Source organism: Physeter macrocephalus, chromosome 14 (assembly GCF_002837175.3).
Source record: "Physeter macrocephalus isolate SW-GA chromosome 14, ASM283717v5, whole genome shotgun sequence".
Classification (NCBI taxonomy): Eukaryota; Metazoa; Chordata; class Mammalia; order Artiodactyla; family Physeteridae; genus Physeter; species Physeter macrocephalus.
This window is the reverse complement of record NC_041227.1, coordinates 7,298,935-7,316,951: the sequence shown is the minus strand read 5'-3', so window position 1 is coordinate 7,316,951 and position 18,017 is coordinate 7,298,935.

The following is an 18,017-nucleotide window of genomic DNA, read 5'->3' as shown; positions in this document are numbered from 1 at the left end:
AACTGATTCACTTTGTTGTAAAGCAGAAACTAACACACCATTTTAAAGCAATTATACTCCAATAAAGATGTTAAAAAATAATAATTTATCTCTTGTTTTCTACAATTTGAATGTGATATGACTAGATGTAGGTTTTTTTTTTTTTTTTTGGTATTTATCCTGTTGGTGTTCTCTGAATTTCTTCAATCTGTGGTTTAGTGTAATTAATTCTGGAATGTTCTCAGCCATTATTACTTTAAATATTTCTTCTCCATTCTCACTTTCTTCTCCTTGTGATAATCCAGTTATACATAGAACACACATTATGAAATTGTCCCAGGGTTCTTGGACATTCTGTTCTGCTTTTTTTTTTTCTATTCACATTTTAATTTGGGAAGTTTTTTATAAACCTATTTTTAAGTTCATTGATTCTTTCATTGTCTGTATCCAGTCTACTTATGATTCCATCAAAAGCATTCTTCATTTCTGTTACAGTGTTTTTTTAATTTCTAGTATTTCTTTTCCTTCTTTTCTTAGATTTTCCATTTCTCTGTTTACATCACCCATCTGTTCTTGCACGTTGAATACTTTTTTCATTAGAACACTTAGCATATTAATCATAGTTATTTAAGATTCTCTGTCTGATAATTCTGACATCTGTACCATATCTGAGTCTGGTACAAATGTTTGTTTTGTCTACTCAGATAGTGTTTTTTCTTGCCTTCAGGCCTTACTTCTAATTTTTTTGTGGAAAGCCAAATATGTTGTATTTGGTAATAGGAACTGTGGTAAATAGGTCCTTTGCATGAAGTTTTATGTTATCCTTCCTCAGAGTTGAGCTGTTCAATGTTTGCTGTAGCTGTTAAGAAGATGAAAAGACAAGTGGGAGGAAATATTTGCAAGCCATATATTCAACAAAGGACTAGTATTAAAATATATAAAAGCACTCAAAACTCAACAGTAAAAAAGAAACTATCCAATTAAAACACGGGCAAAAGACATGAAGAGACATTTCAGTGAAGAAGATATAAGATGGCAGATACACATATGAAAAGATGTTCAACATTAGCCCCTTACAGGGAAAGGCAAGTTAAAACTACAATGAGATACTACAATGCACCCTTTAGAATGGCTAAAGTAAAAAGAGTGACAGCAATACCAAATGCTGGCAAGGATGGGGGGTATATAGATCACCCACACATTATTGAGAGGGATATAAAATGGCACAGCCCCTCTGGAAACCAGTTCGGCAATGTCTTAAAAAACTAAACATGCAACTAATATATGACACAGCCATATATTCCTGGGCATTTAGCTCAGATACATGAAGGCCTATGTTCAATTAAAAACCTGTACTTTTATGTTTACAGCAGCTTTATTCCTAAATTGGAAATGACCAAATGCTTTTCAACGGTTAACCAAACTGGTGCATCCATACCATGGAATATTACTCAGCAACAGAGAGGTACAAGCTTTTAATATCGGCCACAACCCAGAGGAATCTCCAGAGAATTATGCTGAGTGGAAAAAGCCAAAAAAAAAAAAAAAAAAAAAGCAGACAAACTGTATGACTCCATTTACATAAGATTCTTGAAATGAGTGCATTACAGACACGGAGAACAGATTAGTGGTTGATGGGGGTTAGAGAAGGGCTGTGAGTAGGAAAGGGTGTAGCTATAAAAGGTCAATGAACGAGCCTTGTGGTAATGGGAAAGTTCTGCATCTTGACAGCGTCCATGTCAATATCCCAGTTGTCATACTGTATGATGATTTTGCAAGATATTACCATTGGGGGAAACTGGGTAAGGTGCACAAGAACATCTCTGTATTATTTCTTACAACTGCATCTGAGTCTACAATTAACTCAAGATAAAAATTTTAATTAAAAAAGCTGCAAAAATAGAACAAAGAATTTCCATATACCCTTCACCTAGATTCTCCAGATGTTAACATTTTAACTCCCTTCTTGCTTTATAATCCAGCCCCACCCCTGGTGTGTGTGTGTGTGTGTGTGTGTGTGTGTGTGTGTTTACACATAGATATACTTATTTATATTTATATTTTTAATCTTCTCAAATGTTTGAAGAGTACTACAGAGATGATGCCACTACATTTATAAATATTTCAGTGTATTTTCTAAAAATAAAAAAGGATACTCTCTTACATAATCAGAGCTCAAGTTACAAAACCAGGAAATTAACACTAGCAATACTGTTACCTAATCAACAGACCTTTCAGATTCTTCCAATTGTCCCCCTAATGTCCTTTCTTAGTCCAGGATTCAATCTAGAATTCTGCATTGCATTTATCTATCATGTCTCCTTACTCTCCTTTGGTCTGGAAGAGGTCTTCAGTGTTTGTCCTTCAAGACCTGCAGTTTTTGAAGAGCACTGGCTGTACACAGAACACCCGTCAGTTTGGGTTTGGGGGTGTTTCCCCATGATTAGCTTCAGGCTATACACTGGTGGCAGGAATGCCACAGAAGCAATGCTGTGTCCTTTTTAGTGCTTACTATCAGGATGATTTGCCCACTTGGTTAAGGCGTTGTTTGCCAGTTTCTGTAGTGTAGAGTTACTATTTTTCCTTTTTTAATAAGTATGTATTTTGTGGCGAGATACTTCCCAGTCGGTGTAAATATCCAAGAAGTACCATTTGAAAGATGAGAAGTGAGCGGTTAGTTAGGAGAATTCTGTTGGGTGTTTCAAAAGGAAGGAAATCAACCACATGTGGGAAGTTTCTGAAGCTAAGGATCTTGAGTTCTCTGAGAAGGAGAGAAAAGTCCCAGTTCCAAATGCAACTGGGATAGAGAGAGAGGACAAGATGAAGTGGAGCGGTGCGCAGGTTCTGTGCCTTGCAGGACGTCCAGGCTGTGCTCAGGACTTTTAACATTTTAAACTTTAATAGCAATGCACTGGGAAAGCCTTAAAAGTTTTTAAACAGAGGAGTGATAAGACCAAAAGTGTGTTGTAGAAGGATCACTCTGGCTGTATCAGGAAAAGATTGGAGGCAAGACCAGAGACTTATATTTTATATCCAACCCTTGTATCTATTTACAATTTAGTTTTGGTTATGGTATGATGTAGATATCCAATTTTTTTTTCTTTACAGATGATTTTCTCAGCATCACTTAATTTAAAAAAATAGTCTATCTTGTTTTGAACTATTTTACAAAAGAATACCCTTTTATTCCCTCAAAAATATAAATTAAGAGCCTACTATATTTCAGGGACCTCTGTAGAGACTAGGATACAGACAGTGAATGAAATGGACAAAAATTTCTGCTCTGTGGAGTTACAACCTGTAATATTTATTTTAGAATAATTAGATAATATAGAAAAGTATTCTGAAGTTTCTTCCAGGGTTTACTCTATGTATGTAATTGTATGTATTTATGTATATATTTTTATATGTTTTAAAAAACCCTATAATCCCACAATGCAGAAGAAAATACTATTAAAACTTGCGATGTATATCATTACAAAGAGAAATGCAATTTAAATGTTTGCTTTGAAATGGTGTAATATATTTTATCCTTTTTGTAACCTGAATATATTTATTCACTCAATATATTTAAAATGTCTTGCCAGATTCATAACTTTGTATGCAATATAATTTTTTTTTTTTTTTTTTTTTTTTTGCGGTACGCGGGCCTCTCACTGCTGTGGCCTCTCCCGCCGCGGAGCACAGGCTCCGGACGCGCAGGCTCAGCGGCCACGGCTCACGGGCCCAGCCGCTCCGCGGCATGAGGGATCCTTCCAGACCGGGGCGCGAACCCGGTTCCCCTGCATCGGCAGGCGGACGCGCAACCACTGCGCCACCAGGGAAGCCCTGCAATATAATTTTGATTTGCTCTAAGTATTATATAGTATTACCATACTGTAAATTACTTAACCAGTCCCAGAGTCCAATCTAAAATGGAGTGACTGAGTTAAAGGAAGTCAATTGTTCTACATGATGAAGGAACTGAATATGGTTTTTCTTGACGGCCCCAGAGTAGAAAGTATGGGCTAGTTCACTGAAAGTCAATTCATCCAATGGTCTATTTACCAAAAGAGGGGAGGGAAGTCTTATAGTGGTGAATATGAGAAGCCATGAGAGGAGTGACTTGGTATGGAAGACACTCATTCTAGAAATATGGTGGCATGGTGACCCAAAGAGAGAGATGGCCAGTAGGGGTCTGGAGTGTGGAATACCAATAGATTTTAATAGCTATGGCACCTGATGTTTAATTTTAAGCTCTTTTGTTGCTTCAAATTCTCCAAACTATTGAGTGGGAAATGACATTTTTGCAAAGAAATGTGAACCAAAGGCTTAAGTTATATAATTTTAGCAAAACAAGAAGGGGAAAAAGCAAAAATGTTAAACAAATAAAACTTAACACTTTGACTAAGTTTTGAAGCACAGCACACAATGATTTCTTACAGTATAATGAACAGAAATGGTACTGCACAATAAAAACAACAACAACAAGAACAACAACAAAAAACATTATATTGTCTGTTAAGAGAACATTTACCATAGCAGTCAGGAGCTTGAGTCTGGAATCAGAAATGGCTGTTAGAATTTTGGTTCTGCCACTTGCTTGCTGGGGAATTTGGCACACGGCTCTCTCCAAGGATGCTTCCTTGTGCAGAAGCCTGGAGTTAGTATGATTATCTAGCGCATAATGCTGTGAAGAGGAATAAATGGAAGCATGCATAGCAAGTACTGGGTTGGCCAAAGGGCTCACTCGGGTTTTCCTGTAACATCTTATGGAAAAACCCAAACGAGCTTTTTGGCCAACCCAGTACTTGACACAGTGCCTGGAATATCAGCTAAAAGGTATCGAGCTTATAATGCTGATGATTATGGGGATGAGGATGAAGGTTTCGCTCAAGGCTTTCGGTACATATTGCCAGACTGTCCTCTGTGAAGTTCATACCAAATTGTATTTTCACCATGGCATACGAAAGGTCATTTCCCCCCCATTCACTCTGGAAATTATAGTCTATAAATCATCATCAATTTGGATTAAAAATCAGGAGTCTATTCAGTGACTATTTATTAAACACCTACTTTGGCCAGTCATCTGGTTTGGCACAGAGGATATACCGCAAATTAGACAGACTCGGGACCTGTTCTTATGGAGCTTAACATTCTGGGGATGTTCCTTTTTGCTCCCTGATTTATAAGGATGCCAAGCCCTTCCCTGCAAACACATAACCCTATCTTGGGGTAAACCTTTTATTTTGCTTATGGAGTTTAAGCTGTACAGAATTCTTAGATTTCTTGTAGCTTTCAGCCTGTTGCGATACTTAGCCCCTAGAAGAAGTCTTGCGGTTTTGCCTTTCCACTCACTGAGGCTGCCTTCTTTGGAGGAAAGCTGACATCTACATGAGTGTGTTTTCTCATCAAGTGATTCAATGATGGCGTCTCAGCCGATAAAATTTGCAGTCACAGGGAGAGAAGAAATACAGTTGTGCTCTTCATGTTAAGCTCAGTGCCATGCTAAACACTGGGGATCCCATCGTGATTATATTTTCTATTAGTCCAAGAACACCCAAAAACTTCCTAAACCACCTGGCCCCAGAGAGCATTGTATTAAAACCTGTTACAGAATTTGGTATTCTTTTAACTAACCTCCTTTTCAGAGACATCATTAATTGCTTCCTTCTCCTTCGTGCTGCAATAATATACTACATTTGGTTTTACAGTATTACATGTGTCACAAGTGTACAGCTGTGAGTTCTTCAAGGACAGGATTTATGTGAAAACTCATCTTTGTATCACGAGCATTTAACATAGCTCTTGCGTGAGAATCAGAATATATTTACTGAAATAAATCATTACATTGCTTTTGTATTATTTTGGTTTTGTTTCTCCCACTAGGCTGGGAACAACTTCATGACAGAGGTTGATATTTTATCAGTTTTTGTATCTCTACTCTCTTTCAGAGTATCTGCCACACAAGTAGACGTTAGTAGATGTTTTTGGTATAAAATGATTAACGAAGGGCTATGCTTATCGAGACCCTTAACTAGAAACATTTCTTTTGAGATCATAATCCAAGTAGACACTTTAAAAAGGTGACCATGTAAGGAGAATTATTTGTTTATCCTGGTAATCTTCCTCTGTCACATAATAGCTGCTCTATGAACCTATTTCAGGCCCCTCAGACTCTACTGTTCTCAACTTGTTCTTTTGTGTTAGGGCATGTTCTTCATTTTTAAACCGATGGATATATATATATATACAATTAAATGCAGTAAGTGCATTAGTTATAGCCAACTATTTTCAAATGCATGTGAATCAGTTTACAAGTGCCTTGTAATGTTTAATTTGTTTGGGACAGGATGGGGAGAAGCAGGGAAGCAATTCCAATGTGCTTCTTTTAGATGTAAATTTAGGATGGGGGACCATGGGTAGCAAAATGGCAGTGGGTACCAAGCACAACTCTCAGGTGAATGAGATTTTAAGACTGACATTTTTTATTCATTTATATTAAGAGCATGCCAGACGTTGTTCTATGGCTTCTCATAAATTACCCCATTATAGCCTTATAATGCCCCTAGGAGGAATATGTTACTATTATAGATGCGGAGACTGGAACACAGGGAGCTGAGAGGGCTTGCCAGTTTCATACAGCTGGTGGGTAAGTGAAGCAGGTTTTGAATCTAGCCAGTCTGGCTGCATAGACTGAGCACTTAGTTCATGCTCTATGTGGTCATATATATCAGATGGATGAAGCAGAACTTAGGGTAGGGAGACTACGACAGGAAATGCTTCCAGCCATGCCTACCAGATGTGTAATGGGGCCTCCCCTTGTATGTTTTAATCAAAATGAACAAGGTAACTATCCCTATTTATTTAACAACTATCAGGAACTATATATCTTTTGGTTTTCCTTTGGTGGTATGTCAAAATATCTACTCCTCTTTGCCCTGGGCAGAAGAAAATAGTACTGGCTCACATAACTGAATAGAACATGGCAGATCGGGCTAGAAGCAGAGAATGAAAACTGTCAAAAAAGTTACTTGCTTCTGTTTCTCCATCACTCAATTCTGTATCTTCTCTGTTGATTCCATCCCCAGACAACCTTTCCTTCTGTATTTGCAACATGGCTGCCAGGACAATCTGAGGCTAAATGCTTCCAAGGTCAAATCCAGCAGAGAAGAGTGAGGCTATTTTCCCCAGTATTTCTCGCAAAAGCCCCACTGTTCATTTTGATTGGTCCAGCTTAGATAATATGCCCAGCCCTGCACATGCTCAGGGCAAGCTGTTCGGCTGACTGGTTCAGTCCTAGGATTGAGAACAGAGCTATTCTCTGATCATGTATGTTGAGAATGGAAAATGGGAAGATGCCCTTAAATATCCATGGATGGCTGGGCAACTGGGAAATGGATGATGAGGAGGCAAGCTGCGAATTCTGAATTTAATTTCTGTGGGAAAAGAATCCAGCTCCCTTATAAACTATTCCACTCTGTATGATCAGTGGGATTTAATACCCGAACACCTCCCCTTAATGAGCGACATCTAGGTTCGCAAAATTAATAAACCACTGGATTGGTTTGAGGGTGAGTTGCATAGAAAATTTAATGAAGTTCTTTAATGTTAACACCTGTAGATTGTTTTTCTCATCCTCCTACAGCAGAAAATACTTTATAGAACTGAGGTTGTGATTATACGTCCAACCAGAGACAGGCAGTGCTACAATCAATTAAGATTGCCAATGGATTATGGAGGACAGACACAATGTGCTTTCCCAGAGCAGGTGAATCAATTTTACACCTCGGTGGGCCAGAGCAGTAGAAAGAAATATTTCTGATATATATGAAACTCATGACTAATATATATTTATCTGGACCATACTCTATTCCCGTTCATCATCACTGTATTTTAGTCTCTCTGACTTCAGTGGTTTGCATTTTTTTTCAAAGCTCACTTGGGAGCAATCTGTTGATTCAAACGCAAATATAGGATGGGGTGAAATCCACAGCATTCCCCTTCCTACTCGGTATTAGTGAGTTAGAGAGGGTGGTTATGGGTGGAAAAAGGAGGCAGTCTGATAAGGAGGTCACTCATTTGTCATGAGGAAAGCGACCATTTCTCCACTGGAATATGCCCCATGACGCCAGTAACTTATATTTTGATATATTTTAACTTCTGTCTTGAAAAGCGTATCAGATGAGATGAGCAGTGACTAGAACTGAGAAGAAGCCCAAATCTCTCCCTTTAAAAAGAAAAGGAGTTTTAAAAAAGCTAAGGGAACTTAAGCGTTACTTATAGCAAAGAGTAATCTCTAAAGAGAATCTGAGACACATCTTACTTGTACCATCACCTGATAATACAGGTCACCAAATGTTGGCAGAGAGGCCCATATTCTGGAAGTGTTTTTTTTTTATATTTTTGCTGCACGGCAGGCAGGATCTAGTTCCGCGACCAGGGATCAAACCCATGCCCCCTGCAGTGGAAGCCTGGTGTCTTAACCACTGGACCATCAAGGAAGTCCCAGGCCCATTCAGAAAGGAAGGAAAGAAGGAAGGAGGGAGGGAGGGAGGGAGGGCAGGGAAATCAAATTTTTGCCAAAGAGCAGTAGTTAACAGTGGGCAGTGGGAACAAGTGGGGAGCATGGTGGGGTCGACTCCGGTATTGGACTGCTTCCTTCTGAATCACTTATAATCCACGGAACCTTGGGCAAGATGCTTGCTCTCTCTAGGGATCAATGTTCCCATCTGTAAGACGGGTATAATACAACTACAGGTTTGTAATAAAAGTTCAATGAACAAATGTAAGTAAGGTTTTGGTTCAGTATCTAACACATAATTAATGTTTATTAAATGTTTTCTATCACTATCATCTACTTACTGACTACGTATTCTGTGGCAAGTACTGTGTTAAGAACTTTACTGGCATTATTTTATTAAAGCATCCCTATGTGGTAGGTCTTATTAATCTCCCCATTTTCAGATAACGGACATGAAGCTAGGAGGAAATGATTTTCTCAAGTCATACACTTTGTGAGTTATAGAGCAGCCAGAATTAAACCCAAGTTTCTCTGACTGCAGATCTCCTGAAATTCTTACATTTAAATTAAAGTTCTTACATTTTAATTCTTACATTAAAGAAAAAAGAAAAAAACACCTTGGAAATCCTGACCACTGCTGAACTCTTTCCTTGAGCACTGGTTTTTACCATGAGCTGGTAGAGGTGGTAAGAAATAAAGCATAGGTACTTTCTTAGGCTGTATATATGAGTGGGTTGGGAAAATGAATATAGAAAAACTCAGGAATTACTGGTATTTTAAAGAAAATTATGCTTTTTACAAAGTGTAATTAGTGAACACTACGAAGCACTAAATATTCTTAATTGCTTTGTGTTTAACACTTTACAGAGGGGAAAGAAAAAACCCAATAATGCCAGCTTAATTGAACAGAATAGGCAAGCTGTGATTCAGTTCTGTCAAATCCTTCTCACAAAGTCTATAGCTGAAAAAATTATGTTATCTCAAGGTCTGAGTTAGAGTGAGGCAAACAAGGTGCCTAGAATGCAAAATTTACGGAGGTAGTTACTTTAAGGTTATTCAAGTGCCAAAATCTCTCATTTCTATTGTTGTGCAAAAAACAACAAGAGTAATGGTTTAAAATAACACATATTCACTTTCCCGAAGTTTCTGTGGGTCAGGAGTCCCAGCTGGGTCCTCTGTAAGACTGCATTTAAGATGTCAGCCAGGGCCAAGGACTCACTTGGAAGCTCAAGTATGGAAGAATCTACTTCCAAACTCACACCGTTGGAAGAATTCCTTTTCTTGCTTATGTAGTACCAAGGGCTTCAGTTTCTTGGGCTGACTGTTGGAGGTCACCCAGAGCTCCTAGAGTCCTCTCAAAGTTCCTTGCCATTTGGGGTTCCCCAACATGGTTGCTTCCTCCCTCAAAGCCATTACAGGAATAAGGAGTCCAGCAAGATGGATGCTGCACCCATCTTATATTATTACAAGCAATATAATAACATCATTACATACATAACATATATGTAATATAATCACACACTCGTGTTAGCTTGGTTTGTTGTGTTCATTTTTATTGGGAAAAAAATTGATTTTAGTGAATAACAGGCCGTTGTGGACTTGAGGACAGGAAGAGTCAAAAGTGAGAAGAGGACAGAGAATGTAAACCAGTGGATGTTTCATTTACTAGGACCCTCACAAATATACAGTAAAATATTGGGGTATCTTTAAAAGTCTCTGACTCCAAGTCGCACCAGACCCAAGTCACAATGATTTAATAAATAAAGGGATTTATTTTTCAAATATTAAATCCCAAGCGGAGGCATCTTCTGCTTGGCCAATTCAGAAGTTCAGTGATGCTATTAAGAACCCAATTCCTGGGACTTCCCTGGTGGCGCAGTGGTTAAGAATCTGCCCGCCAATGCAGGGAACACGGGTTCAAGCCCTAGTCTGGGAAGAGTGGCGCAGTGGTTAAGAATCTGCCTGCCAATGCGGGGAACACAGGTTCAAGCCCTAGTCCGGGAAGATCCCACATGCCGCGGAGCAACTAAGCCCATGCGCCACAACTACTGAGCCTGTGCTCTAGAGCCCGCGAGCCACAACTACCGAGCCTGCGTGCCACGACTACTGAAGCCCACATGCCTAGAGCCTGTGCTCCGCAGCAAGAGAAGCCACTGCAATGAGAAGCCCGCGCACTGCAACGAAGAGTAGCCCCCGCTCGCCACAACTAGAGAAAGCCCTGTGCACAGCAACAAAGACCCAACACAGCCATAAATAAATAAATAAATAAGTAAATTTTAAAAAGAACCCAATTCCTTTCTGACTTTCTGCTTTGTCATCCTTGGCATGCCATCTCACTTCCCTCGTGATCACAAAATAGCTGCAGTGGCTCCAAAACACACATCATTGTTCAGGAGCAGAAAAGAAAAAAGGTCCAGTCTCTTCCTGGAATCTCTTCTTTCTCTAAGAGCTAAGAAACATTTCCATGAAGCCCTGGAAATGGATTCTCACTGTATCTCATTTGATAGAATTGGGTCATAGACCACTTCCCAAGCCAATCAAGGAAGGGGGATGAAACTGCCTTAATTAACTCAGATGGATCAAGACTCACCCCTGGGGCTGTGTCTGGGTCTCCTTGTAAGAATACAAAGTCCTATGGATGTGGATAAACAAAATTGAAGCTCTTGCAGCAGGGAAGTGTGTGCACGTGTGGGCATGTGTGAGATCTGTATGTGGGTGTGTGTAAAAGGTAGTAGTTTGAGTTAGGAGACAACAGTCTTGCACTATACGTACCCTTAATGTGTGAATGGCTCTTCTCCCCTCAAAAGGGATTTTAAAGTCAGAGACAGGTTAAATTGTGACTCAAGCAGACTAGCTGACTTAAATGCTTTAACCTGCATGAAACTTGTAAAATGGAGATATTAATATTACCTACTCTGAAGATTTTTGGGAGACTTAAATGTAAAGTGTTTAGCCCAGTTTCTGCCACATACTAAGTGGGCAAGGGCTCCATATGACAATGGGGCAATGACAGTTATCATCACTATGCCTGTATCTTGAGGTTTCTCACTGCGATGACCTCCATAGGGTAGTTTGGACTTTACCTCCATGGAGTGAATAAAATAATGAGCTAAGAGTCTTAGCAAATTTCTGAGGGTCACCAGTGTAGAACTCTCCTTTAATGCAAAACAAGCCCATCTGCAGAGATAACTTTTTGGACATGGTAGCATTTCTTCTTCATTGAAAGCTTTTGTAGAGCTTTTCCAAATCTCCACTGTAAGTTCAACACAAACACCCTTGCACCAGCATCAAGGTCGTTTTTTACTTTTATATCTACTAATTCTCCCTTGACAGTCTCATCTCCCAAGTCGAGCGCCATGGGCGATTGTTTGTTTACGGCACCTCTACATCTTCCTTTCTCCTGCACTTCTTGCCCTGGAAAGATCATAAAATATTTGACTGCGGTGGCTGGTTAAAGTTCTCTCTGAAGAAGTAGCCCATGAAGTTCAATTAAAGGTTTGGGGAAACTTTAGTCTGGTTGAGATTTGTCCAGAATAATGGAGAGATTATATATAAATAACTCCTGAGCATTAAAAAAATTTTTTTTTTAAAAAGCAAAAAGCTCCATCAGTCAGAAAGCAAGCATTCAGAGACTGAAAACAGTGTCCCATTAGTGAACCAACCCTTTCAACAAGTCAAAATGGGATAAGGGTGGCTAAAGGAGGGAGGATATGACCAAATCAAAGCAGGGATTGGGTGAGACCAGCAGGAATTCTACGGGAATGAACTGTACTATTTTGTCAGAACTTCTTCAGTGTAAATGACAAAAACCCAACGAAAAGAGGACTGAGCAAAGAAAATGCATTGGTTCCTGTCTAAACGATTGGATCAAGGGTCCCTGTCTCTCCCTCTCTCATTCTCAGCTCCTCTTTGCTCAACCTGGCTTCCTTATTAGGCAGGGTCTCCTGGAGGTGGTAACACTGAGCTATCAAACTCTTGAGGCCTTTGTTGGATCCTCTTAGCAGCCCCAGGGGATGGGGGACATTGTCTTATTGTTTGGGCTACTATAATGGAACACCATTGACTAGGTGGCTTAAACAACAATCATTTATTTCTCACCCTTCTGCAAGCTGGGAAGTCCAGGATCAAGGTTCCAGCACATTTGGTGTCTGGTGAGAAACCACTTCCTAATTTGAAGACAGTGGCCCCTTTGCTCTGTGCTTACAGGATGGAGAGAGAAAGGGCTCTGGTCTCTTCCTCTTCTCATGAAGGCACTAATCTTATCATGAAGCTCCACCTGCGTGACCTCACTGAAACCTAACTATCTCCCAAAGATCCCACTTCCAAATACTATCACATTGGGGGGTTAGAGCTTCAGCATATGAATTTGGAAGGGACACAAACATGCAGTCCATGACATTCTCTCACTCAACTAGCTGCACAAAAATCTGAGGATTGGGTCTCTGGCACTGATGCCCTGGTGCTACGGCCAGGGTGAGCAAAAGGAGAGAAGGAGACCTGAGGCCTGAGCCTTGTTGAGAGAGCTGAAAGTTAAGGTCGCCAGGCTTGTTCTCCCCAGGAGTCTGGCTGCTTCTTGGCACGGAGAGTATTGGTGGGGCCCTGATAGCAGAGGGATTCAGAGAAGGTTCTCTCCGATTCTTGTGAGGGGCCGGTGAGCCTGTGCCCCAGGGAGCCCCGCAGGAAGCCGGCCTGGCTTGCAACCTTGAGGGCTCTGCAGCTCCAGGAGGTGACACAGCCAGCGCACAATGTTCTCAGGGAGGATGCTCCCCGAGGAGGTGGTGGTCACTACGCCTCGGGGACTATATTCATTGTCTGTGCTGCGTAACATATTACCCCAAACTTGGCATCTTTGCCCAGCACCCATTCATCACGTCACAGTTCTGTCGGTCAGAAGTCCAGGTGGGCTTGGCTAGGTTCTCTGCGTGGGATGTCATGAGGTTGAAATCAAGGTGTTGGCCTGGTTGGCTTTCATCTGGAGGCTCCTAAGTGGGGGAGAATCCACTTCCAGGATCACTGAGATTGCCGTCAGAATTCAGGTCTTTGCAGTTGTAGGACTGAGCTCTCAATTCTTTTGTCTGCTGGGGGTCGGTCTCAACTTCTAGAGGCAGCATTCAGCTCCTATCCTAGTGTCCCCTTCCATCTTCCAGCCTCCTCTGCTGCCACCACCTGGAGACATTCCCTGCTTTTAAAGGCTTGCCTGACTAGGTCAGGCCCACCTGCGTCATCTCCGCATCCTGAAGTAAACTGTGCTGTATCTCATATACATGATGTAACCTCGTCACAGAGTAAAATCCACCATATGCAGTCAAGGGGTGATGCAGGTCTTGTATACCAGGGGGTTGAGAGATCTCAGGGGATGTTTTAGAATTCTGCCTACTTCAGGGCTGTCAACAAGAAAACTTATACAGAACCCTGGAGGACAGGCTCTAAGCCTATATGAAACACCCCTTGGGGTTCACTAAAATACGTGAACACTTGGGAAAGGCTAGAGGTGGACTCCCCTGCGGACCACATACCATTCTAATTTGGGTACTGATGTTTGTGGCAAGTAGCGTAGCTTTGTGGTTAAAACCAGAGATTCTGGGGGCCAGATGCTTAGGGTCAAATTCTGGTTTAGTCTGTAACTGGCCTGCAAGTTACTAACTTCTGTGCCTCATGTAAAGATTCTCCAAGTTTGGATATTTTAAAGGACTCACCTGATTCCACAGAACATACTCCCATAAAGCTTTTACCTGAAGGCACATGGTACGAAGCAGCAAGAGAAAGAGAGTGGAGCTAGGCATTGGGGGTCCAGGAAACAACCAGGTGTGAGGTCCTTAGGGTCCTAGTCCTCTCGGGGACAACTGCTCTCTCTCTCTCTCCCAGTGAAACCACCAAAATTTGTGTGAGATATCTTGGCTTTGGGAAAGCTCAAGGCAGAAGTTCCCAGTTTTTAGCCAGACTTTACTGTTTGACTTTACTGTTTAGCCCAGTCATAGCATCAGTGGAAGACGTGGCCCAAGGGGTGGCCGGTGAATTTTATGACTTTATATAGCACATCACAAAGCCCACTACCTTTATTTTAGCCAATAGTTACAGCTGGTCATCCAGGCACCCCAGAGAAAAAGGACAGAATTTTCTTAGTCCAGCTGTAAAATAGTTCTATCCTTCATAGCTCAGTTTTCTCATTAGTAAGACGGAGATAATAACAGTATCTATCCCATAGGATCAAACCTTTGTAAAATACCCAGATGAGTGTTAGCGCATAGAAAGTACTATATAAACCATTTTTTTTTTTTTTTTGTGGTATGCGGGCCTCCCTCTGCTGCGGCCTCTCCCGTTGCGGAGCACAGGCTCCGGACGCGCAGGCCCAGCGGCCACGGCTCACGGGCCCAGCCGCTCAGCGGTACGCGGGATCCTCCCGGACCGGGGCACGAACCCGCGTCCCCTGCATCGGCAGGCGGACGCGCAACCACTGCGCCACCAGGGAAGCCCGTAAACCATTTTTTAAAAGAATATACTTGTGATCTTAATTATTTCTAAATGTCAGTGAAGAACCAGGCTATATGGACAACTAGACTCTTCTCTTGCAAGCCATTTTCTGGGAGCAGCACACAAATTCCTGCCGGTCCACTCCATAATTTGGAGGAAAAGGGAATCAAATTTGCCTGTTACAGAGTGGACTTGGTGAGATGATATCTATCGTAAAGGGTTTCTAGGAAGCACAAAATTTGCTACGTCAACAGCAACGGTTTCATCTGACGAGTCCTGATCTGTTCATTTTCTTCGACAGGAGGCATGTTTTTAAATAGGTTTGTCCTTCATGTGTTATGAAGCCCATGATAAGTATTTATATCTGAGGAACATATTCTATCCTCAGTTATTTCCAGAACCTTAGCTCTGTAAGCAAAGCATCCCCAGCCACTCTCACGCCCTCCCCATCTCCATTATTTGCTAATTAGTCACTTCATCTTGCACTGTTCATTAATTAATTCTAGGTGGCATATTTTGCCAATACTTGTATAAAAGAGAGTACTTGAAGCTTAGTTACGCTGTCATCAAGAAAATGTTTGGGTTTAAACTAATTGTTTTCAACTTAGTTTTTATCACTTCATGGCCCTTCCACCAGGCACTGAAAATGATGAATCAATTAAAGAAATATAAAATATATTAGTATATATATATTAAACAATAGATGGGTGTTTGTCAGCATTTCTCAAGGTGTGAAGTGTTTTTCACACACACACACACGCACTATACGCATGTACAAATTGGAAGGGCTTCAATCCATCCTTTTATATGAAATGTGGTAGAAAGGAGACTTACTAATTATTGCCAGTTTTTTTTAAAGGCCCCTTGAGAATCTGTCTGTAGAAAATACTTAGAGATTTACTATTCTTCAGTAAAGGAGATCTAGACCATGTGCTGAATCTGCAGAACTGGGGCTATGGTAATATAAATGGTATCTCTGTCACTCATTTTTTTCCTAAATTAATTTTTCTACATTAATTTTTTCGAATTAATTTTTTTCTCTCGAAACGTTTTTCCTTTTGCTTTTAAGACGTTGTATCTAGGCATCTGAACTGAGATTATGAAGTGGTTAATACAAGAATGAGTTCAAACATTTTGTCATGCCAAGCAAGATGCAGGGGCAGATGTCAGACACAGAGCTGATAAGACAAAGAGGGAGAACTGTGGACTGAAACAACATGTTTTTTTAAAATTTTGGAGGTTGTGAGACCCTCAATGGGACAGCATGATTTGGCAAATGACAAAAGTAGGGGAAGACTAGCTTATAATTAAACCATATTTCATCAACTTTAAGATGCCACTTATTAAAATATAGCAACTTGTTTTATGTGCCCCTGAGAAAAAAATGTCAAATGAATTTTAGCTTTTCGGGTGCTGCGTAATTTTGTATTTCTACATATAGTCTTGAGCTCTGTTCTGGGATTAAGTTATATTACTTGTAAATACTCTGATGATCCTTTCAAGTCTTCTTTTTACGATTCGTAAGGTTAGACCAGAGTAGATTTTGCCTAGGGCTAATTATTTACAACTCCTGGATCAAGAACTTCTGAGTACTCTACCAAAGGCCCCATGAATAAGAGGGTTTTTATTATGAGGATAGGCACTATTTCTGACCCCAAGTCCTGTTTACTGCTCCCTCTAACTGTTTCAGATGGTTCTGACCACAGCCTTCAGTAGTCTCCTTACAAACATGATGCATCAGTACTTGGATGGATGCTCAAGCGGGACCCTCTGCAGAGGTCTGGAATTCTCTCCGTGTGCATGATCCCTCTCCTCTCTGGTATTGTCTCGTGGACTCTGGCCTCCTCTGTCTCCTTGACGCTCATCTCTGTTTCCTCAACTCAGGGAGTCCACTGAACTCTGCCAAACTGATTGCTTCAAGAATAAACATATGATCCAGGCTGGTCCAGTGGGACCCAATGCCCAGAAATTTTGCTATAATTATTGAGAATTCTTCTGGGAGTGCCATTTGCAAACATACGGAGCTCCTACAGGTCTTCATGTGGAGAGTGTCTGCCTCAGACAGACACCGTACCAGGAAGCAGGACAAAGAAATAGAACAAAAATGGTAGGAGGAGAGAAAGCAAAACACCACGTGACTCATTAAAGTGCCTCAATCTGCTTACACGTTGACAAATTATATAAGCCAATAAATTATTTTTTTATCTTAAGCCAATCTGAGTTGGGTTTTTATCACTTATAACTTCTATGGCATAGTGATGATGATGACAATGACTGCTGTTATTTCTGTTATCATAATAACTGTTATTATGTAATTTACTGGAAATGCTGGCAGCGCATTTAGCGAACTAGATTGCTTCCCTGCCCCCTGCTTCTCTCCCCTCTGCACAATAAGCAGGCAGCTTCTTCTGTCAGCATGCCTCCAGGAATGTGATTACAGACCTCCATGTGTACAGTCGGCAAAAGAAATTGTGCATGCTTCCATTTATAAGGTGCTTCTTTGCTTCACATTAAATCTACCTCTTGCCAACACATCCTCACGATTTTTAGGCTTAACTAATTACTACTCCAGTCAAAGCTCTTTGGATAAGATGCTAGAGTCCCAGCTGCCTTAAAGAAGAATTGTTAATGAAGCCTTGGGATGAATAAAATATTACATCTTCCATCGCCTCTTTATAGGATGACATGGATTACTTGTACTTTGAAAGTGGTCATCATTCTTTAATGACAACATGTTAACATTTAGATTATCATTTTGTGTTCTAACAAGTAACCATGCTGGCGAGCTACAAAGTGAACGTTGGGATTAAAGACGAGGAGCAGTCCTCCTGCCTGGAATGAATAACCTGTTTTCATTTGGTTTATATCAAACACCAAAACAAAAAATCTCCACCTGCTCCTCAGAAGTCCAAGATGCTCCACTCCTACAAAGAGGGTTTAGTCCTCAAACTGGTGGGGTGTGTTGTTTCTAGGTGTACAGAGCACTGACACTGGGGCCAACATGTATCCTTGAACATAAATGTTAAAACAGTAATACATAGCCTCGCTACTCAAAGTGTGACAC